We start from the raw sequence: 23,931 nt of genomic DNA on the forward strand, positions 1-23,931 counted from the left end.
CTTATAAAATACATCTAGATGTCAAGTTCTCACTATCTTCACTGCTGCCATCTTAGCAAATTAATGTTAACCTGACATTGATTTATTGGATTGCACAATAAATTTTGTTCATCTTCTTTTCCCCTATAATAAAAGTTTTCTAAATTTTGTTAATATTAAAACACGTATTTTGTTCATAATTCTTTGTTGGCTTCTCAAGGCGTTGAGAATAAATAAAGCGTCCTTATTATAAACCACATTTATTCCTGCATGAGCTGCTCCCTGTCCACCTTTCCACCTGCATTTTTTTGTTTCTCTCACACTGGCTTATACTTATACCTTTCTAGCTCCAGTGGCCTTCTTGCTGTTCTTTGACCTAGGCAAACTAGAATCTTTCCTCTGGATTTTTAAACTTAATGTTTCTTCCTCTTTGATCATCTCTATCCATTTCCAGCCTTCTTCTGTAGTTAGTCTGCAGGCTAGCATTTGGGAGCCACTAATAAGAGCCTAAAATGTCCTCTTCTGATAGGGCCACATATCCCAGTTTTAATTTCCTCTCATCATTGTTTTCCTTATACTTCCCATTCCAACAAATGTTTTCCTTGAAGATAAAAAAGGCAAGAAAATAGGAGATGACACTAATTTGCTTCCTGACATTTATTAACAGTAAGCTATTCACCAACATCAACAGAAAACATCTTATGTTTTGTAGTAGAAATAAAATAAAAATTGTTTGACTTGTCATAATATAAAAATATTGTTAATATCATATAACAATTTCAAAAGCCTCAACTTTTGTAGGTTTTGCCTTTCTTTCTGATGTAACATATCATTTATATGCATGTATCTTACATATTTTATATATTACTCTCAAGAATCTAAGTTTGAATTTCTATATATTGCTACATCTGTTTCCTCAGATGTGTATTTTCTTTTTACCCCACCAGTATAATTTGGTTTTCATGGTTGGTTCTTTGTTCTTATATAACCACTAATTCTCTCTAACATTTTAGAAAATCTGGCCAAGAGTTCTATCTTATTTCTACCTATTTCTTTGATTTTTTATAAAATCTGTTTTGCTCGAATTTAGGGCAATGTTATAAACTATTATTTTTTCATACAAGAGCCCATTGATAGCATCAACATACTTAAAATACTTTATGTTGTAAATAGTTGTATATTTACTATCTGTTAGTTGATAATATTCAAACATGCCTGTGAATTCATGGGTCCAATTGCTGCATGCCTATCATAGGTCTTTTAGAAATTGGGGTGTGAAGGAAATTGCTGATATTATAAAGATAACATATTAAAATTGTTGAAACTTGCCAATTTTCCTTGCTGCTTACAGGATCCCTGAAAATCATAAAAAAGAAAATGGAAATGCCACTGTCTTTATGAGTGATATGGTACCTCTTATTTCCAATGAAAATGTTGCTAAAAGTTGGAAGGACAAAGAGAGCTGTGTTCAATTTTAAGTGGGTCTCCTAGCATTCGTCATCCTCTTTACTGGAATCTTAAAATTTGGTTTTCTTTGGCTAGCTACATGTAAGAAACAAGGTAAAGATAGGGCAACTTGTATGGCTTGTCAAGGGGCACGTCTTAAGCCAGCTTACTCACAGAACTACATGAAGTAAAGGAAGTAGAGAAGAGAGAGGCATGATTGGGCACAAATAGAGAAAGCCTGTCCTGGCCAAGTCTGCTTATTCCATAGAAGTGAGAATCACTGATTTCAAGAGAAGAAGCTTAATATGGGTTTGTAACTTTTAAAGCGTGATACCACTGCCTACCAATATTTATAGTCCATGAAATGTTCCAGGCAATAACTAACCAACTTAAAAAAATGTAGCTGCCATGTTTTCTGGCCAATACAATGCTCTTCTTTCTAGCTTCTTTCCACCCAGCTATGGTTTTATGACTCTTTTTCTGTCCAGTGAATTATTAATGACTGTCAGCTGAGTGGAAGTTCCCAGAATGCTTTTAAATTCTTGATAAAATGTAATCCATTCACCTAGAATGCCCTTTTACCTCTGTTCCTTTTACCTCTTCCTCCCTGAATTGTAGATATAGTATTCACAGTTCAGTACTTATCATGCAACTATAAGACCCCAAACCAATAGACATTAGAACAGCATAAAAATAGAAAGATTTTGGTTTCTTGTTGAAGTTGAAAAAAGGAATAAATGCCAGTCACTGTTAACCTTCAGACTTCCTGTAATGTGTGAATAATAAATCTCTGTTGGTTTAAACTACTGTTAGTTGAGTTTCTGTCCTTGGAGAACATACATGTAATGGATGTAGTCCTCCTCCCCTGGAGTGACTGGGTCAGGAGCAAGATAAGAAGGGGAAAGAAAAAGAAGAGTCTGGTCAACAGTTACTCTGCCCCTGTAGGAACTCTGCCCCATAATTTGGGAATCAAATTATAGCAGTGTCTTATTTTCCTAACCTAAATTTTTAAGATTGCAAATAAGTACTTCATCCCACAAAACACAGTATAATGTCTTGTAGTTTTCTCTTTATCTTCTTTCTTCTTCCTTTCCACGCTAGAAAAAAAATCTATTTATAATAGATTGTGTATATCACGTGTTGTGATAGATTATCGAGATGATAGAAGTAGCTCCTGCCTAAGAGAATTTCCAGCTTAGTAGAAGAGACAAAGAAAAGCATAAACATACATATGATATTTGCTATTATATATATATGAACAGGGAAATGTTGGAAAAGAGAGGAGCCATATATAACAAAGCCTGGGCAAGGCAGGATTTTCAGATATTTTTGGAAAAAGTTTTAAGGTTTAGGAAATTTCTTTAGGTCATATATACATAAGGGGGGTAGACTATTTTTGGTTTTATGTGTCTTTATGAATCTATAAAACTATAAGGATCTAAAGTTTAGAATCAAATCTATTTGACAGGATGGATGTTATACATAAACTTTGTTATATTTTCTGAAGCATTCTGGCCTTTTTTTCTATATACGTGTTTGAGTGCTAATAAATTCATATCATCCTGTATTATACTGTGTATATTGTATTGTAACATACCTTTTCACTAAACTCTCATTCATAGCCATAATTTTATGTCCAGAAATATATGTCTACATATTATCATTCATAGTGACTATATAATATTCTATGATATGAATGTATGAACAATTTATTTGAAGAAACTTCATTTCTTACTTATTTGGGTTATTTACAATTACTTGAATAAAACATTCTTATACCTAAAAAGGTGCAATTTTATCTGATTATTTTACTATGGTTTAGGAAGAAAAGGGTTTGCAGTAGCAAAACCCTGTACCCTATTCTCTGTCTCAGGGATGTCCAGGAAGAAAGAATGACTGTGGTAATTCTACTATCAAACATGCAAACTACCTCTTGGTAAACATACGAATTACCAGTAAATCATATAATTTGTTTTTATTAGCAGAAGGATAATGGTAATTTCTTATCTATAAAGATTTTTCATGGGAAAAATATTGTGTTGAAGTTGCTTATTGTAAATGCAACTGGTATTTATAGATTTATGGTGGCTGGCTAGCTGAGGAAGGTCATGGATATCATGTAATTATGTGAGGTAGCCCAAATTGCTCCAATGCTTCATCTATTAACCTGGAGCCAAATGATGTCTTATTGTGGTAGGAAAAATTCCTTTTTTATTGGAAGCTGCATCTTAGTGTTTCAGATCACATCAAGGAAAGAATTCTTCACCTGTGTTCCTTAAATCATTGGTGAAGTTTCATATTGGGTACAATCTATGATTTCTATAGTCAGATTTGACAATATGATTCTTTGTGTCACCACAGATAAATTCCAAAAGTAAAATTTCTATGTGAAGAGGAATGGATTGTTTTAGGAACCGTGGTACATATAACAGGCTTGTTGAACAATCTGAAGTTTGTGGGATCAAACTATCTTTTACTATGCTCTCTCAGATTTCCCTTTTCCATTCCTTAGAGACATCTTGACTAGTTCCTCAACTTCCTCATTATTTTCAGCTATTTTTTTTAAGTCCAGTCAATTCAAGTCCTGTTTTTAAAAGTATAATTACATATCCAATTTATTGCACATTTCATCTTATCCAAGTACCAGCTAGTTCTTCTCTTAGGGAACTTGAAGTAGGGATAAAACCAAGTCTTCTCCTAACATATCGATTCCAAATTTATTTTCTCTCATGCATCTCTTCTTTTTTATCTTATAGAATGGAAGCCAGAAAGAGAAAGACAGACAGAGAGAGAGAAAGAGAGAGAGAGAGAAAGAGAGGAAGGAAGGAAGGAAGGAAGGAAGGAAGGAAGGAAGGAAGGAAGGAAGGAAGGAAGGAAGGAGCCCTGGTTAGGTTATCTCTTGGCTAACATTGGCTAGCTATTGCTTCTCTTGTGTGGCAAGCTTCCATATGTTGCCTCTCTTGGGGTGCTCACGTGATCCCAATAGGAGATCTCCTCGGTGTTCAGTTCCTCGACATGGGAGATGATATGATTTGGCTCTGGGTCCCTACCCAAATGTCATCTCAAATTGAATACCCATAATCCCCACGTCTAGGGAGGGACCTTGTGTGAGGCGATTGGATCACGGAGGCAGTTTGCCCCATGATGTTCTCATGGTAGTGAGTTCTCAATAGATCTGATGGTTTTAAAAGTGTCTGGCATTTCTCCTGCTTGCACTTCTCTCTCTCCTGCTGCTTTGGGAAGTAGGTGCCTGTTTCCCCCTCCACAGTGATTGTAGGTTTCCTGAGGCCTCCCCAGACATGTGGAACTGTAAGTCAATTAAACCTCTTTATAAATTACCCAGTCTGAGGGAAGTTCTTTATAGCAGTGTAGAATGGACTAATACAGGAGACCTCCTTCCTGCTAACTTTTTCAAACATACTTCAGTTTCTCCTAATCGTCAATATAGCCTTTTGTTTTGGGATTCCCCCTGCCTGGTAACCTGCTTTCATGATTTGGGACAAACACAATATTTCAAACATTGCTACTTTCTATAATGTCTACTTTCTCCACAACAAATTTACCAACGCTCTGTCCCTTCTTCCATCCAACTTTCTCAACTTCTCATTTCATTTCCTACTTAAATACCCTGGTGTGCAGATCATTCAGTTTGCTTCATAAGAAAAGCTTCAACTAAGGATTAATATGCCAATTTCTTCAACTGATTCTCTCAGACCTTTCTTCTTTGGCTTTAGGGGAGAAGGAAGATCCAACTTCCTAACATTCAAGATACCTTTTGTTTCCCTGGTCTGGTAATATAGGAGCTGACAAGAAAGTGGGTCTTGGATACACATTTACTTGTATGGAGAAAATAAATATTACTTCCTAAAGTAATAGATCAAGTATCCATCACCTATTTTGACACTTATTGCCCTCAATTTTTTGTATTGTTCTGTAGTCCAGACTGGAGTACAGTGGCGTGATCTCAACTCACTGCAACCTCCGACTCCTGGGTTCAAGCGATTCTCCTGGCTCAGCCTCCCAAGTTGCTGGGACTGTTGGCATGCACGATCACACCCAGCTAATTTTTGTAGTTTTAGTAGAGACAGGGTTTCACTATGTTGGCCAGGCTGGTCTCGAACTCCTGACCTCAAGTCATCAGCCCACCTCGGCCTCCCAGGCTTCTGGGATTACAGGTGTGAGCCACTGCACCTGGCCTGGTTGCTGATAGTTTTTGCCTTACACATATTTTCAGTTTTTATGTAGTCTAAAATATCAAACGTTCTGTATTTTTTACCTTGAAATAAGTATTTAAAAGTCATTTCTCATTCTGATACATTTATGGTTCTCTATTTAAATATTTAACCCATTTTAAATGTATTTAGGAATAAAATGCGATTTGAGAACCTACCATACTTTTTTTTGATATTCTCAGTATCATTAATACTTAAATCAGTTTCCTCACTAATATAATAAATTATGCTATACATTTGCTTTGTTTATTATTTAAATTTGATGTATCATATGATAAAGCTTCTTACATTATTTTTACTTAAAAATTTTATATTAATTTCCTGAGAGTCTCTATTTTATGATGAATGCTGTAATATCTTTTCCAATTTTTTAATTCCAAAGCCAATCTCTTATACCCTCACTCTCTACCTCTTTTTCTCTCTCTCTTACTAATTAACACCATCAGTCTGTTTTATTGATGTGTTCAAGGAATTAGCTCTTGGCACACGTTTTTTAATTTGTTAATTTTAAGTCTTTAATAGGTAATTTTTTTCTTTACTTTTCACATGATTATTTCATTATTCTGTTTTAACAGCTTTATTGAGGTATAACTGATATACCAAAAAATACATGTTTAATGTGTACCATTAATAAGTTTGAACATATGCATATACTCATGATACCATCACTACAATTAAGGTATTAAACATATCCATCACCTCCAAAAGTCCCAGTGTGTGTGCTTGTGTGTCTGTGTATGTGTTTGTGGTAAGAACAGTTAACATGAGATCTACCCTCTTAACAAATTTTTAAGTGCACTATACCATCCTGTTAACTATGGGTACTGTATTTTACAGAAGATCTCTAGAATTTATTCTACCCAGTTGAAAAGACTGGAATAATGCCCATGACCAACTCACCAGGTACCATATTCTTTTCCCATGGAGAGGAGTAGAGTGGAGGCAAGGAGCCAGGAGTGTTGAAATATGACACTTTCCCCTCCGGAAAACCAACAGGTGTCCTTTGAATTTCTCGAACTTCAACCCCAACTGCTTTGTCCCCTTTGAAGTCTATCTAACCATTGTAGGTGTAAAAGATGTAGTTATTATAACTCAATCACACATTAGTATAACTTACTTTACTAGTTTCTTTCCAATATGGTCCCTGAGGATGCCCAGCAAGCACACTGTGGCCTCTCCATTAGTGTGCACCAGAAATCGGGCATCATTTCCAGCCTGGTTCTAAAATAATGCTCCTGCTCTAGCCCCTTGGACTTCCTTTTCTCCTGCTGTGTTCAGCAATCCTGACTCTTCTCTAAGGCTGGCACTCATGGGAAGGGAGGAGCTACCATGACCCTCCCATGTCATCATCTAGTTGGTTTCATACAAGAAAAGTTTTGGTAAAAAGAGGGTGGTGAGAACATGAGGGCAATGGGGGTGGAAAGAATTTCTGACATAAAAGAGGCATTGACAGGAAAAGTGGGGGAAAAAACCTGAAAGACAAAATGAGAGAGTTTCTGCTGAGAGTTCCTACTTAATAATTCTGGCTTAGTGCCAATTTTTATGATATTAAATTATTTTTATTTGAAATCCAAATATATATATGAGAATGCCATGGAAACAGGAAGTATGAGTGATATAGACTATGTAAATATGCTTACCTCTAGATTTCGATTATTGTCGATAATGGATAGTCAATAATTTTGAAATAACTGGATTAATGTAAAAATGTAAATGAAGCAGATATATGGATTTTAAAAAACATAAGCAGGCTAGAAAAAGTCATGAGCCTATCTGACATTTTACCAGATAGAATTATGGGATAGGTTTTCCAATGTATGTCCTTCTTCTTATGCCATAATGTATTTGTGTACTATGGTATTACTGATGAGTGATAAAGTAAGGCATTTATATAAATAAGTTTAGTAAAAGAGGCAGAGAGAAATGTAGAGAAACTGCTTATTTTAACGACATTTGAGTTGAAAATGTTTCTTTTGTGTGTTGCAGCTCTTTCCCTACCCTATACAAATGCAGACTGCCCTACAGTTGAAGCTGTTTCTTCCCATTGGAGGGAAGCTGGTACTTTTGTGAAAGCAGCCATTTCATTTTAGCTGGGCATTAGCTTGAGCCATCTGCTGTGTGGATTTTTCAGTGGTCCATAGCCATGACAGAGTGTTTGAAGTTTTGCTTCAGGATGTCTTTAAAAACATTTTGTTTCTGATCTCCCCATTTGTAGGTACCCTACTTCACTCATCATCCATAAACTGCTTGAACATCCTGTGCACATCCATGCTCCCCATCAATCCAACTCAGTAGATCAACAAATCAGCCCATATTTATGGGGCTCCAATTATGTGCAAGACATAGGAAGGTGGCTGTATTTTATCAAGTTTCAGTGCAGATTGGCTGGTTCTATTCCAGGTCTTCCTTGTTGGTAATTCTACCTTGCCATTTAATGATCAGTAGAGGTTTTAGATGTTGCTAATGAACTTTTCAGACAGGATGGTTCATTTAGAAGAGAATGTATAAAAATGGTAGAAAAGAAAACTTAATTGTGATGATTATTTATTCTGGAAAAAGCAGAAGGATATTTTAATGACAGAATTATCCAAACTATTACGCTATAGAAGTCAACTACATTTTTCTTTCTTTCTTTCTTTTTTTTTTTTTTTTTGAGATTGGAGTCTTGCTCTATTGCCCAGACTGGAATACAGTAGCACAATCTTGGCTCACTGCATCCTCCACCTGCCAGGTTCAAGCGATTTTCTGCCTCAGCCTCCCAAGTAGCTGGGATTAGAGGCATGCACCACCACCCTCAGCTAATCTTTGTATTTTTAGTAGAGACAAGGTTTCACCATGTTGGCCAGGCTGCTCCCCAACTCCTGACCTCAAGTGATCTGCCCGCCTCAGCCTCCCAAAGTGCTGGGATTACAGGCATGAGCCACCGTGCTTAGCTTGTCAGCTACATTTTTCTTAAACAAATACATCCAGGAAGGTTTTGAGGGTGAGTGTAGAGCTTGCAAATAGGTGACATAAGCTTGGCTTTGGGATTTTTTAATTGTGAAATATAAGTAAAACACGTTAGTTACCTTGTCTTTCAAATTTCCCCCAATTCTATCAAAACTAGAAAGTTATGATCAGACTCGTGATTTAAATATGCAAAAAGCAAAAATACATTATTATTTGAGATATAAATATGATAATTAATGCATTTATTATATTAAGTGGTTTAATATAAAGATATGTTTTCTTAAAATTTTATGTGGGTTAATTTTCTGAAGCATTACAGACTGACCAACACATAAAATTATTTTTGGTTTTATTTATTCATGTTTAGGAGACAGAGTTTTGATCTGTCACCCAGGTTGGGATACAGTGGCATATTCAGCTTCCTGCAGTCCAGATCTCCTGGGCTCAAGCAATCCACATGTTTTAACCTTCTGAGCAGCTAGAACTACAGGTGTGCACCACCATGACCAACGGTTTTTACATTTTTTTTGTAGAGTCAAGATCTTGCTATGTTACTCAGGCTGGTCTCAAACTCTTGGCCTTAAGTGATATTCCTGCCTTGGCCTCCCAAAGTGCTAGGATTAAAGGCCTGCTTAAAGATATTTTGATAGCAATTATTTTCAAGTTGAAAACAGATTGAAACTTCATTTGTAAAATAGGGATATAATACCTCTACCTCATTCGATTGCTTTAAACATCATATCAGATGACATAAGTGCTTAATATGGCTCCTGGACAAAAATTTCGGTTATTGTCTTTACTGTTGTTATTTACCTCTTTTTTTTTTTTTTTTTTTTTTTTTTTTGAAAATCACTGATATGGTTTGGATCGTTTCCCCACCCAAATTTGACATCAAATTGGAATTCTCAGTGGAGAAAGGGCCTGGTAGGAGGTGATTGAATCAAGGGTTCGGACACCCCCCTTGCTGTTTTCATAATAGTGACTGAGTTGTCACCAGATCTGGTTGTTTAAATGTGTGCAGCACCTCCCATTTTGCTCTCTTACTCTTTCTCTGGCCATGTAAGATGTGCTTGCTTCCTCTTTGCCTTCCACCATTATTGTAAATTTCTTGAGATCTCCCCAGTCATGCTTACTATACAGTCTGTGGAACTGTAAGCCACTTAAAAGCCTCTTTTCTTTATAAACTGTCCAGTCTCAGGTAGTTCTTTTTTTTTCACTTTTTAAAAAATTTTATTTATTTATTTATTTTATTTATTTTTTAATATTATTACTTTAAGTTCTAGGGTACATGTGCATAACGTGCAGGTTTGTTACATATGCATACATGTGTCATGTTGGTGTGCTGCACCCGTTAACTCAGGTAGTTCTTTATAGCAATTTGAGAATGGACTAATACAATCGTCATAAAAAACAACTAGTGCTTGTCTTGGTGACAGATCCTCCATGGCCACTACAAGCTTTCTAGGTGGTGAGCAGAGAGTGTAGCCACATGAGGAACCATCTGTAACATAAAGACATCTGCCAACTCTCTACTCAAGATTTGGTGAGGACCAATGACAATGTATAGATCAATTCAAGTTCCTTGGAAAGAAAGACCTGTGAAATAAGAGTACATTTATTTTCCCTTGGTGTTAGCAGGTAGCTGCCTCTTACCTACCCTATGTGGATATACCTATTGACACACAGATAGAGTAGATGGATTGCCTACTAACATGGAAGATTAAATGACAAGGTTAGAAACAAAAACCAAACACTATTGTCTCCTAATGCAGGTAATGGATTTTCAGTTCACCAGAGGAAAGAGATGGATGTATCAAGGTATAGAAAGCTTGAATTCCTCCTCTAAATTTCACATACCAAAAAATCTTAACAGTTATAAAATCTACCAGATAAAAATCATCTGGTAAGTGGATAATATACTTAAAAAGGAAAACAACTTGACAAATTAGAAGTCACTGAAGAGTACAATTACATTTAACTTTTAAGACATCTATTATAAAATAAAATAATAAGGCAAAAATTGATAAAGAAAAATTACTTCAATTTCAGCTTGAACCCAGACTACATTCTTTTATAAGCTTTGAGACTATCACGTTTTAAGATAAAAACAACAAAAGATACATAAATACAACATGCTAAGTAGTCAAAGTGAACAGATTTTTTTAAAATAATAAATAATATGTATTATAAAAAGACTTGATAATTTTAAGATGAGAGTTACATAATGTCTGATGTTATTAGTGACAATAAAGATGATGGAGGGAACAGACTTTGCTGTGTGACTTTGAAGGGATAATTAAGCCTGGATTGTCTCAGTTTGTTATCTGTATTATAATAATAGTTTCTATCTCATAGATTTGTATGAGAATTTAGTTAGTTATTATATGTGAATCAACTATGGGTAACAGAGTGGGCACATGGTAAGTGTCAGTGTATGCTACTTATTATCACCATTGTCATTACTAGCATCTTTTTCACAGGTTAAGTCTTGTGGACTGGGCATCTTTTTATGGATTGATTTAAACCAAACGATAGGACACAGTGATGGAGGTGTATAAAGTGCTGCCCATAATTCTTCTTAGTAAAGGACCAGAACAACAACTTCATTACTAATAAAGCTGGGTTAGGAGATTCTGCTTAAATTTGCAACCAAAATCAGGATTCCTATTCTTTCCCCAACTGAATCCATTTTTCCACCTTAAACTCCAGTGTTCTGTCCTTTCTAGGCAGAGCCTGTCCTGATGGAAATAGAACTTGGAACAAAGAAGAGAGTTTGTATTGAGAGGTAGGCTGGATCAGAGAGTGCACCCAGAGGGGTTGATCTACACCTGCTCGGGGGCTTTGTCCTAAAATGAGCCATTCCTCCTCTCTAGGGAAAGAGTGAATGAAAGAATGGGAGTAGAGAAAGTAACTAGATACATTTCCTCCAACACATTTCCTTCCTGGGGAGTGCAGTGTAAGTTTTCCCCATCCATCAGTGCATGGAAATGTGAAGAATTAGAGGATAAAGTCATATGTAACAATCTGAGTTCACACAGTTCAGATCCAACACCTATTTCTTTTTTTTTAATAGATCAAATAAGACTTATATTTCTTGCACTTGAGAATTTACTATCTAGAAAATGGGGGCTTTGATAGACAGCACTTCTCTTCTATATTGCAGCAATAGTTTGGAGATTAAAGAGACGACTGCCTTGGAGATGCTCCAAGGACCTCACATAAAAGGGGCCATTATGTTCAAGTATCATGGACTAGATTATGGGCCTTGTAGAATGCTAACAATTTAAATAGCCAGTTTGGTTTTCTTTAGCAATGATTTCTTCTGATACTTTCCATTTTTAATCATGCAGAAGTCACCTCCAAATTCCCTTTGTTTTTTAGAAGCTTGTTTTCTCAAAAAAAGTTGATGCATCTTCCAAGATTAGAAAAATATAGTCTTTAAGACTTTCATGACATTTATACCAAAATAGCAATGTAGCTGAAATCAAATGGGAACATTTAGAAAGCTAGAATGGTAATTGCAAAAAAAGGGAGGGAGTGAAATGATTTTCACTGCTTTTGTTAAAAAGTTTGTACTTGTCATACTATGCCACATCTTATTTTTGAAATGCATCAAAAGTTGTCACCAGTTTGATCTCTCAGATGGTGTGGCTGCCAATTCCTTCCCCAGCACCCTGCCACTTGGCTTGTTTCCAGTGATGCCATGTGTAGTTTTCCCTTTCCTCCTCCATTCTAAATAGAGAAGAAAACATGTCCATTATGGCATTAGCTTGCAAGCTGTAAAATTGGAATTAAAATTCAAGACATGAATGTCTTTAACTCAGAAGGCCAATTGCATTCACAATTCCTCAAGTTTCCATTTCAAAGAATATAACTTTATCTTTAAACATGATAGTCTCAAAGCTTATAAAAGAATGTAGTCTGGGTTCAGCTGAAATTGAAGTAATTTTTCTTTATCAATTTTTGGCTTGTTATTTTATTTTCTAATAGATGTCTTAAAAGTCAAATGTAATTGTACTCTTCAGTGACTTCTAATTTGTCAAGTTGTTTTCCTCTTTAAATATATTATCCACTTACCAGATGATTTTTATCTGGTAGATTTTATCACTGTTAAGATTTTTTGGTATGTGAAATTTAGAGGAGGAATTCAAGCTTTCTATACCTTGATTCATCCATCTCTTTCCTCTGGTGAACTGAAAATCCATTACCTGCATTAGGAGACAATAGTGTTTGGTTTTTGTTTCTAACCTTGTCATTTAATCTTCCATGTTAGTAGGCAATCCATCTACTCTATCTATGTGTCAATAGGTATATCCACATAGGGTAGGTAAGAGGCAGCTACCTGCTAACACCAAGGGAAAATAAATGTACTCTTATTTCACAGGTCTTTCTTTCCAAGGAACTTGAATTGATCTATACATTGTCATTGGTCCTCACCAAATCTTGAGTAGAGAGTTGGCAGATGTCTTTATGTTACAGATGGTTCCTCATGTGGCTACACTCTCTGCTCACCACCTAGAAAGCTTGTAGTGGCCATGGAGGATCTGTCACCAAGACAGGTGCTAGTGTCTACAAACCTTAGGGGGTTCAGTGAGTGCAATATGCTCCATGGGAAGACATTTCTCCTAGGTTTTATAATTCCTTTGTGACATCTGCATTTATTTAACTATAAGCATTAATAAATGGATTATTGCTCTTCATGGAAATAATTTCTGTTTATTCAAGACCTTCAGATGGGTAGAAAAGAGGTAGATGAAACCGCTTCTAACCTTTTCCTCTTTTATCTTTTATTTGTCTTCACTAAAAAAGGCAAGGTGGGTGAGAAAAGTAAGTGGACATCCAGTCTCGTGCACTATAGAATGTAGAATGGGAACTAAAATGCTAAAAGTTTAAATCGGAAAAAAGTTGAATTATTTTCCTTTTCAATGCTTTCAGTATATTAAGTCCAGTATAAATTTATAGATTATTTGCATTGGTCATAAGGGCAGTGAGTCATGTTACATAGTACATCTCTTTGGACATAAAGATGTCAGAAATTCCTTCCACAGAAGCTGATCTAACAGGTTACTGTTACATGATCAACATATAACACAATCAACAATCATATTAATCAAGGTAGTATGATCAACAATCATATTACCCTAGCAGACTTATCCTAGACAGTTTATATCAGTGACTAGATGCTTCTACTGCCATTTGCTGAATATGTTGATAGACATCTTGGCTTTAAATTTTTGAAAATGAACCTCCCTAGATGCCAGGCCAGCTAGTCTACCCCTGAATGTTATAGGTAGGAGACTGGCTGTCTGTAGGTGTAAGTGAATTTCAGAAGCAGCGAAGTGGAAGGGACTCAAGGACTATACCAGCTTGCTGCTTGGAAATCCTCCAACATAATGTCAAAACAGTAGGGACTCTCTGAGCACCTGCCTAAGCTGCACTTAAAATTAATGATTGTTTGTGAGAACAGACAAGGAGGAAAATCTACTTCATTCACTAGTTAGTGGTGTGGATTAGCTTCATTGGTATCTAATGGCTGACTGCCACTGAACTGATCTTTTTTTGTACTTTCTGGCTCCTTCCTCAGGATACCAGAAGCTCTTTGTTTAGCTAGTGCTTTATCTAATTCTGGCACAATCAATTCCACCTCATTCTCTCTCAGCACAATTGGCAGGACTATATTGTTTATAGGGAAGGTATTTTCCCTCCAATTTAATACCTGAAATCTTTTTATGTTCCTTCTATTTAAAAGAGTCTTCCTTTATCCCTTTTCTTTTTTCTTCTCGTTTCTTTTTTTTCCTTCTTTAAGCTATATATTGTTTTATTTTGGGGGTTTATATTTCTACTTATTTTTTAAAATAAAAAACCCCATTTTAATGTATTTCTCTCACTTTAAAATAGACAAAGGAGCACTGATTTATGTATATGCAGATTTATGCATACAGTTCATCCATTGTTTAGCAATGAATGTCCACATTATATAATGAGGATGGTATATAGAATGTTTTATTGGTACAAATTAAAAGCTCCATAATAAGTACAAAGTTATTTATTATAAGGTCCCATAAACATGCTTTTATTATAAGTCCAGTGGGGATCCTGCTGATCACTGCCTTCCTCATCATTGTGTTTGTTTTTGTGAATACCTGCATGGTAGAGAAGAGAAGATAATTGTCGGTCTCAGTACCCTTCAGGACAATGGCACCCAAAAGTCTAGGCTTGCAGTCTACCGGTAAAAGGCTTTGAATGTATGTATCCTAAATATACCTTAATTTATAAATTATATACCTTCTTTCATATATGTAATATCCGATTATTGTTGTAATATAAATTACCTTATGAAAAATACATATAAACAGACATTTAAAAATCTACAGTAGAATGAATAGAAATAGAAATTCTGAATTTTTTTTCCACTCTAGTAGATTATATTTACAAATTCAGAGGAGTATAATTTGGAAGCAGGTGATTCCCATGTCAAATTGGCTATTAGAAGAGCCTGGGGAATTTTAAAAAACTGATTGTGCCAGTTTTCTTCCTCATACATAATCAATAAGATTCTCTAATTGAGATTAGAGGATACTGGTATGTGTATTTTGTAAGTACTGTCCAAAAATGTTGATGATCTGCTATGTGTGGGAACCACCATTCCTGGGCAAATGCTTTTTAGAAGGGGCCGCAGTTTGGAGCATTACCATGAAACTCCAGCTGGGGGCAGAGTATAGGACTTCAGAATTCCCAAGAGCCTTTTGATGTTAAGGAGACGTTATGGGTTGGATTGTGTTGCCCAAATAGATGTTGAAGTCCTAATCCTCAGTATCTGTAAATTTATCATCTCTCATTTATTGTAAGGTGATTACCATTCAAGTAAAATCTTGACCTAACTACAAAAATTCATAATCAGGACAACTGTATATTTTAGCAAATGCTCATAGTTGTTTTTGATACTAGTTCATTCTGCTTTGTAAGTTCCTGTTTTTGTTCCTTACCTTGTAGAAATTATTATTATTATTATTTATTTATTTATTTATTTATTTATTTTGAGACGAAGTCTCGCCCTGGTGCCAGACTGGAGTGCAGTGGCACAATTTCAGCTCAGTGTAACCTCTGTCTCCCGGGTTCAAGCGATTCTACTGTCTCAGTCTCCTGAGTAGCTGGGACTACAGGAATGTGCCACCACACCCAGCTAATTTTTGTATTTCTGTATTTTTAGTAGAGGTGGGGTTTCACCATGTTGGCCAAGATGTTCTGGATCTGTTGACCTCGTGATCTGCCCTCCTTGAGATCCCAAAGTGCTGGCATTACAGCATTTTTCATCTAGACATTAAATTGAGAAATGCGGACTAAAGCTTAATTTTATTAGAACTTTACATGATACAAAATATTGCAAAATAAATTTTATTGGATAAGGTGTACTTTAAACCACTGAAATGTACTTGTAAGAATGATGCAGGCAATGTACAATGTGACCTTTTTATGTTAGTGAAAACTAATTCTGTTCTAAAAATAGTACCTCTCCTATTATCTTTTTTAAAGTAATATTTTTAGGTAAATAATGAACCATTAAACAAAAGATGCTAATAATTCAAATAAAAATAATGCTCAGATGGTTTTTGTCAGACACAGTTCAACATAAAGATACTCCTTGGGGGAGAGAAGCATGTTGGTCATTATGACATCAGTTAGATGTTAGAATCATGAATTCTAGATTTGAGGGTAAAATTTACTTGGAGTGAAACTCGTCTTATTTACCTCACCTGATATTACAGAGCTAAAGTTGCAATACTATCCATCAGATACAAGAATATAGCTAGTACCCTTATAATGGTTACTGAAGTTAAACAGTTTGGATTGACTTTTTTTAAGGAATCTATATGATACAGAATATTCAAAGTTGAACTACTTTGTATTAAATGCCTTAGATAAAACCTGAGATTTTCTAATTATCGATTATGCAAATTTTTGTATCATCAATTATGTTCAGCATTTTTCTTAGAGCCATGGAGTGCCTAGAAATGCATACCATAACCTGTAACAACTATCAGTGAATTATACTCACACTAGGAACTCTTTCAATTGTTTGCTGCTGCTTTGAAGTTTACAGAATATTACTTTCAAATAATTCAATTCAAAATAAATGGGTAATCTTGTATTTTCCCTGGTAATCTTAATGGTCCTTTAAGTCAGGGGTATTGAAGTTACTGAAATTTTTGGCTGTTGAGTATCTGAGTTACAGGTAGAAACTAAAATGGTAGAAGATGATATGTAGTTGACTTCTATTGTAGGCTCTAAGGTTATGGATTATTCAGGGGACTAACACTGTTGGAGATCTTACAAATGACATTGGACTCTATCAAGAGGAAGTATCCATTACAGAACATAAGGATCTATCATTGCTTGGGAAATACTGATGTCCTTTTCCTTTATTTATTTATTTATTTTTGCCAAAAGTGATCAAGTCTGTCTGTTTTGATTTACTCTGCATCTCTCAGCCCTCTCTTTCCACTGTTGATGCAGCATAGAAGATCTTTTAATGAGTAATGAATTCTTAACCAAAAATTTCATTAGTGGTTGTTATCATTTTAATCTTAAGACACTCTGGTGACCTATGATTTCCTTGTCTGTCTTTTCTTGCTAATATCAGCTATCTTTAGATGAAATATATATTATTATGTTAGAATTCCATCAGGCTTGTAGCTTTTTAGTATAAACTCATTGATGTAGACCATCTCTATGCTTAAGGAAGCAAATTAATTTTATTGTTATCTTCTGTAATGAGAATGCACTGAAAAACATATTCTTCATCATTACAGGTTCTTAAAATATTTTAAATGAGTTATTTAGAAAACATAGTGCAGTTGTTCCTTGTTATCTGTGGGGCATTGGTTCCAGGACCCTAGTGATTACCAAAATCAGTGAATGCCCAAGTGCCTTCTATCAAATGGTGTAGTATTTGCATATAACCTACACACATCCTCCCTTGTACTTTAAATCATCTCTAGACTACTTATAATACCTAAAATATGTAAATACTATGTAAATTGTTGTTATATTGTATTTTTTATTTATATGATTTTTATTATTGTATTTTAAAAATATTTTTAAATATTTTCAATCCATGGTTGGTTGAACATGAGGATACAGAAGGCTGCCTGAATAAGCAAAAACAATTTATCAGATATAGATTAGAATATAACTTTGTATTTAAGTGTGACGTTTGTATATTTTATAATTTCAGTGGATTGCATTTATTGGAAGAAGAAATAATAGTCAAAGGAAGTTATTCAAATCTCCTCAAAGCCCTAAACTTTTTCACCAAATATGCTAGTCATCATACTGAGTGAGTAGAAGGGTAGAAAATAGTTATGTTGGTGCCAGTGAGAGGTGAAGCCAGCTAGACTTCTGGATCGGGTGGGGACTTGGAGAACTTTCCTGTCTAGCTAAAGGATTGTAAATGCACCAATCAGCACTCTGTGTCTAGCTAATCGGGTGGGGACTCGGAGAACTTTTCTGTCTAGCTAAAGGATTGTGAATGCACCAGTCAGTGCTCTGTGTGTAGCTAAAGGTTTGTAAACACAACAGTCAGCACTCTGTAAAAAGGCACCAATCAAGATCTCTGTATCTAACTAATTGGGTAGGGACCTGGAGAACTTTTCTGTCTAGCTAAAGGATTGTAAATGCACCAATCAGCACTTTGTCTAGCTAAAGGTTTGTAAACGCACCAATCGGCACTCTGTAAAAATGGACCAATCAGCACTCTGTAAAATGGACAATCAGCAGGATTTAGGCAGGGCCAAATAAGGGAATAAAAGCTGGCCACCTAAGCCAGCAGCAGCAACCTGCTTGAGTCCTCTTCCACGCTGTGGAAACTTTGTTCTTTTGCTCTTCACAATAAATCTTGCTGCTGCTCACTCTTTGCATTCGCACTACCTTTGTAGTGTGTAACTACAGCAGAGCTGTAACACTGCAAAGGTCTGCGGCTTCACTCCTGAAGTCAGTGAGACCACAAACCCACCAAGAGGAACAAACAACTCTGGATGTGATACCTTTAAGAGCTGTAACACTCACTGCGAAGATCTGCGGCTTCACTCCTGAAGCCAAGTGAGAACACAAACCCACCGGAAGGAAGAAACTCTGGACACATCTGAACATCTGAAGGAACAAACTCCAGACACACCATCTTTAAGAACTGTAACACTCACCACGAGGGTCCGCGGCTTCATTCTTGAAGTCAGTGAGACAAAGAACCCATTGTAAGGAACCAATTCCGGACACACTAGCACCAAGTAGATTTTTCTGAGGGAGAAGATTAAAAACAATTATTTAACATGGAAAATGCAAGATAACAGATTAATACATACACACATTAAAACAAAGGGAAATAATAGCTTTCTAAATATTGAAAATTCATTCTAAAATAATTATGAGCTTCTAAGGTTAGTCATTCTATTATGGCTCAAAGAGTGTACAAAATAGACATGCTTTCTTGCTTTTTTTGGTCACATTCTAGTGGAAGAAAGACAATTAAAATGTGGAAACCAAAACTTTCTAAATAAATTGTAAATTATAATCGAGGGCCATTAAGAAAATAAATGTCATACTGTGATGGATGATAATGAAAAGAATGTTTTATTCTTCTTTATTAGGAAGTGACACTGACTTTAGACAAGGATAAGAAACACCTATCTTTGGCAGTGACATTTCAACAAAGATTGACTGATACAATGGAACTGGTTATGGAAAGAGAAGGGGAAAGCATTTCTGGTAGAAAGAGCATCATATTCAAAGAATTTAAGCTTGGAAAGAACTTGGAATGTTTCAGCTACAGAGAGAAGCATGTAGCTGAAGTAGAAAAAACAAAGTGACATGCTAGGGGGTTGAAGACTGAAGATGGAATAGTGACTAGAATAGATAGGTTTGTCCTACAGACCATAGAGAAAGCTATGGCTTTAATGCTAAGTGCAATGCAAAGGCATTAAAGGGAAGTGATATTATCCAGTTTGTGTTTTAGGAACATTCCTTCTGCACTGTGGAAAATCAATTTGAGAAGAATAAGAACAGAAGTATAGATTCCATTTAGAAGCATTTGCTGAAACTCAGGATGGAGACATCGGTAGTCTCTACTAGGGGGGTGTCACTGAAGATAAAGAAAAGAGCAGGCAATTGAGATATGTTTGAGAATCAGAATCATAAATAGAAATTGATGTGTAGGGTGTGGCACAAAGGGAGTGAAACCTGAAAAGAGGAACCAAGGGTGATTTAAACATTAGGCTGTCAAATGAAATTACAAAGTTGTGAGAATATTGAGGGATATGTTTTAAGAAGGGAAGACTAACAAACTCTATTGGAGGCCTGTTAGGTTTGAGATATAGAAGGTAAACAAAGAGATTAAATCTACAAATCTGATCTCAGTGAATGAGTTTGTTTAGAAATTGGAAATGAATACATTCATCTAAGGAGGACTCTAACAGAAAAAGAGAAGAAAGTCCAGGATCAAGGGCTTCCCATCATTAAGGAACAAGAGCTAGCAAATGAGGCTGAATCACAAAAGGAAGTGTAGGAAAATAAATTGCTGTAGAGAGTGGTGCCACGAAAGCCAGAAGAGATTATTTCAAGAAGAAAGTGATGCTCATCTCTGATGAAGGCTGCAGACAATGTAAGTGAGATAAAGAGAGTTTGGCAACATGAAAGTGATTTTGACTAGAGCTGTTTTGGTGCCACGTATCTTTTTTTTTTTTTTTTTTTTTTTGAGACAATCTCGTTCTGTCGCTCAGGCTGGAGTGCAGTGGCACAATCTTGACTCACTGCAACCTCCACCTCCCGGGTACAAGTGATTCTCCTGCCTCAACCTCCTGAGTAGCTGGGATTATAGTTGCCCGCCACCATGCCCAGCTAATTTTTGTATTTTTAGTAGAGACAGGGTTTCACCATGTTGGCCAGGCTGGTCTCGAACTCCTGACCTTAGGTTATCCGCCCTCCTCGGCCTCCCAAAGTGCTGGGATTACTGGCGTGAGCCACTGAGCCCGCTGGTGCCATGTATGTTTGTCATTCTGTGAAGTCAGCTCCAGTCATCTCCTTATTAAAAAGAAGAGCAAATACTAACCTCACATATGCATGTGTAATTGCCATGGGGAGCTACAGTTTTGCTTTTGCGTGAAAGAAAAATAGACTTTCCTTTATTTGAACACAGCTCTAATCCTAATTGACTCATCCTCTGTGCCTGAACAAACGTCTTTACATTCAAAAGTTTCATTTCATAAACTTGGATAAAAACAACTTGTGATAGTTTGACTAAATTTCTCTAAACTTATGAATGTTTTCCTAATTTGTTTACTAAAATATTTGAGATTATTAGTAATACCCTGCTGATACCTCTGATAGTTCTTAGGTGGGATGGCAAAGAGTCAAGAAATAACCAACACTTGGTTGGGTTATTTTTGTGTGTCCTATTGCTATTTACATAGTTGCAACTAGAAGCAGAATTTATCCCCGGTGATTCAGTTGAAGACAGTTAAAATGAGCCCATTACTTGAAGGAAATACACATTAATGGTGAGACACGAAGAGATCTGCAACAATAAGAAAGTACTGCTACCCTTACAGTGGACGGGACAACAAAAAGAAGAGTGTTACTGGAGTCCACAGGGCTGGTACTGTGGAGGACTGCTCGGTGGAAACAGTGGTCCTGGAATATTGAGTTATTTCCAGAGGCATTGCAATAAAGCAGAAGAAGAAGGAGCTAGGAAAGAAATAGCCCTTCTTGTCTCTTGTCTCCTCCTCTGATCTCTTGCCTGTAACTCTCATGACTCAATGTAAGCAGACACTAGCCAGCAAAGTGCGCTGCTGGTATAGACTGCGGAGATCAGCCACACAGGATTCAGAGCAAGAGGGAGAAAAGTAGAAAAAGGATTTGGAGAATTCCAGTTTCTGGTCCAACATGTTAGAACCTTAGAATTCATCACCCCATCCTAACCATAAGTAAAATGCTGAACAAACTGAAAATCAACAGTTTTTCTTTGATCAATCAGGGAATTGAGATCACAGGAATAACTGTTGCCTGAAACATTAGAGAGACAGACAGATGGACATAGAGAATCACAACTTAGCAAAGCAGGAACCCATAAGCAGAAACGGCTATTGGAAATACTGCTGGTATTTACTAAGAAAACCTAAACTGTAACTGACAAATTGTTGAAGGCTTAATATAGGCAAAACTGAGAGTTAGAAACTGCAAAGGAGCCCTGTGTCAGGGAGACATGCCTACATTTTTGTGAATTCTAGTTTGCTTTACCAGGTTATCACAGTGAAGATCAGAGAAAAATCCTCTCAGGTTTCTAGGAGTAGGGATGCGGGGTGGTTGGGAGTGGAAGTAGTCATTTGAAATATATGAGAATATTCTGTTCTTAACAAGGCTTGCCCTCAAAAGAAACGATTTTACCAGAACCTAACAGAACTGAGAGAAGGAAAACACTCAACTCTCACCTTCTCTAGCCTTCCACATAGGAGAGGAAATATCCCCAACTCTAGCCCCCTGTAGCCATGCTGTCCCATGGAGGAAGGAGGGATGCTAAAACAAAAACGTGAAGTGCACAGTCCAGGGACACAGGCTCATTAAGACTGAGTCCTAGTCATAATACTATACAATGCTTGGCCTCCCCTAACATCTTACCACTGCATTACTAAAAGCCTATTTGCTGCAATTCCTTTTACCCCATACACCAGTGGCCCCCAACCCCCAGGCCACAGACCACTACTTACTTGTCTGTGACCTGTTAGAAACCAGGAAGCACAACAGGAGTTGAGTGACAGGTGAGCGAGCAGTACCACCTGAGCTCCACCTCCTTTCAGGTAAGCTGTGGCATTAGATTCTCATAGTAGTGTGAACCCTATTGCAACAAGCACATGTGAGAGATCTAGGTTGTGTGCTCCTTATGAGAATCTAATGCTGCCTGAGGATCTCATCCCTGAAAAAACTGTCTTTCATGAAACCAGTCCCTGGTGCCAAAAAGGTTGGGGACCACTGCCATACATCTTGTCTAGTTTTCAATAATAAATTACAAGGGACACTAAAATGAAAGATGTACATTGTGAAGGGACAGAGCAAGTCTCAGAACTATGCTCAGATATGGAAGAAATATTAGAAATATTGGACCAGGAATTTAAAACAACTATGACTGATATGAAAAATATTCTAAAGAAAAAAAGGAGACAATATGTGAGAACAGATGGATACAATAAACAGAGGGATAGAAATTTTAAGAATGAATAAAAAGGAAATGATAGAGATCAAAATACTAACAGAAATGGCTAATTTCTTAGACTGACTATGGCTGAGGAAGGAATCTCTGAACTTGAGTATATGTCAATAGAAACTTCAAAACTGATGAAAAGAAACGGAATATACAAGACCTTTGGGACAACAATAAAAGGTATAACATACGTGTAATGGGAATACCAGAAGAAGACAAAGAGAAATGAGCAAAATAAATATTTGGGAAAAGATTTGTGGTGAAGAGATGGTAAATTGAGGATAACTATGACATACTTCTATTTCTTGGTATGAGAAAAATGTCTACAAAAGTGACTTCTGCCTTTGACTTCAGTAAAATTTATGTATAAGGCCAAGAACTTATTTGCCACAAGTAATGATAGTAGGAAAATGGAGGAAAAGAAAAAGGGATACAGAATCAATGTAATAATGAAAAACTATGCAATTGCCTACCTCATATCCTGCCATATTTCCTCAAGTCATTAGTAACATATGAAATTTTTGGTGTTAGGGGATTTATTTCTGTAAATCTAGCCAAGATTGAGCCTTGTACCTAAGTTAGCACCAGGCAGATACAGCTTATAGATGCAGAAGCTGAGAAAAATAAAACCATAAGACATTTAGATATAGGGAATGAACAAAATCATGATTTGGTTCTACAGTCTCATGGCTTGGCAAACTGCAGGTTAGAACAGCATTTATCTAACAAAGTGCTGGATTACTTAAGAGTTACAACTTTTCCTAGATATCACAATCCTCTGTAAATTAAATGACTATTTACAAGGAAAATTTGTTTATTCTTAAATAAGAGGGTAAGAATCCTGTGAGAATTATGAACTCAAATAGGGTCCCCAGGCGACAGTCTCAATGGGAAGCAATTTAATCCAAATTGAAAAAATCAACAGGCTTGTTGAAGCTGATTATTATGGATATCTTACATGTCTTTATTAATAGATTTTCACACCATTAGTAAACTTTGACTAGAAAACTGTTCAGTTGTTTATTCTTTTCTAGTTACTTTGTTCTTTGTCTTTGGTTTGATGGATTGGGGTGAGGTGGT

Source organism: Macaca fascicularis, chromosome 5 (assembly GCF_037993035.2).
Source record: "Macaca fascicularis isolate 582-1 chromosome 5, T2T-MFA8v1.1".
In the NCBI taxonomy this organism is placed as follows: domain Eukaryota; kingdom Metazoa; phylum Chordata; class Mammalia; order Primates; family Cercopithecidae; genus Macaca; species Macaca fascicularis.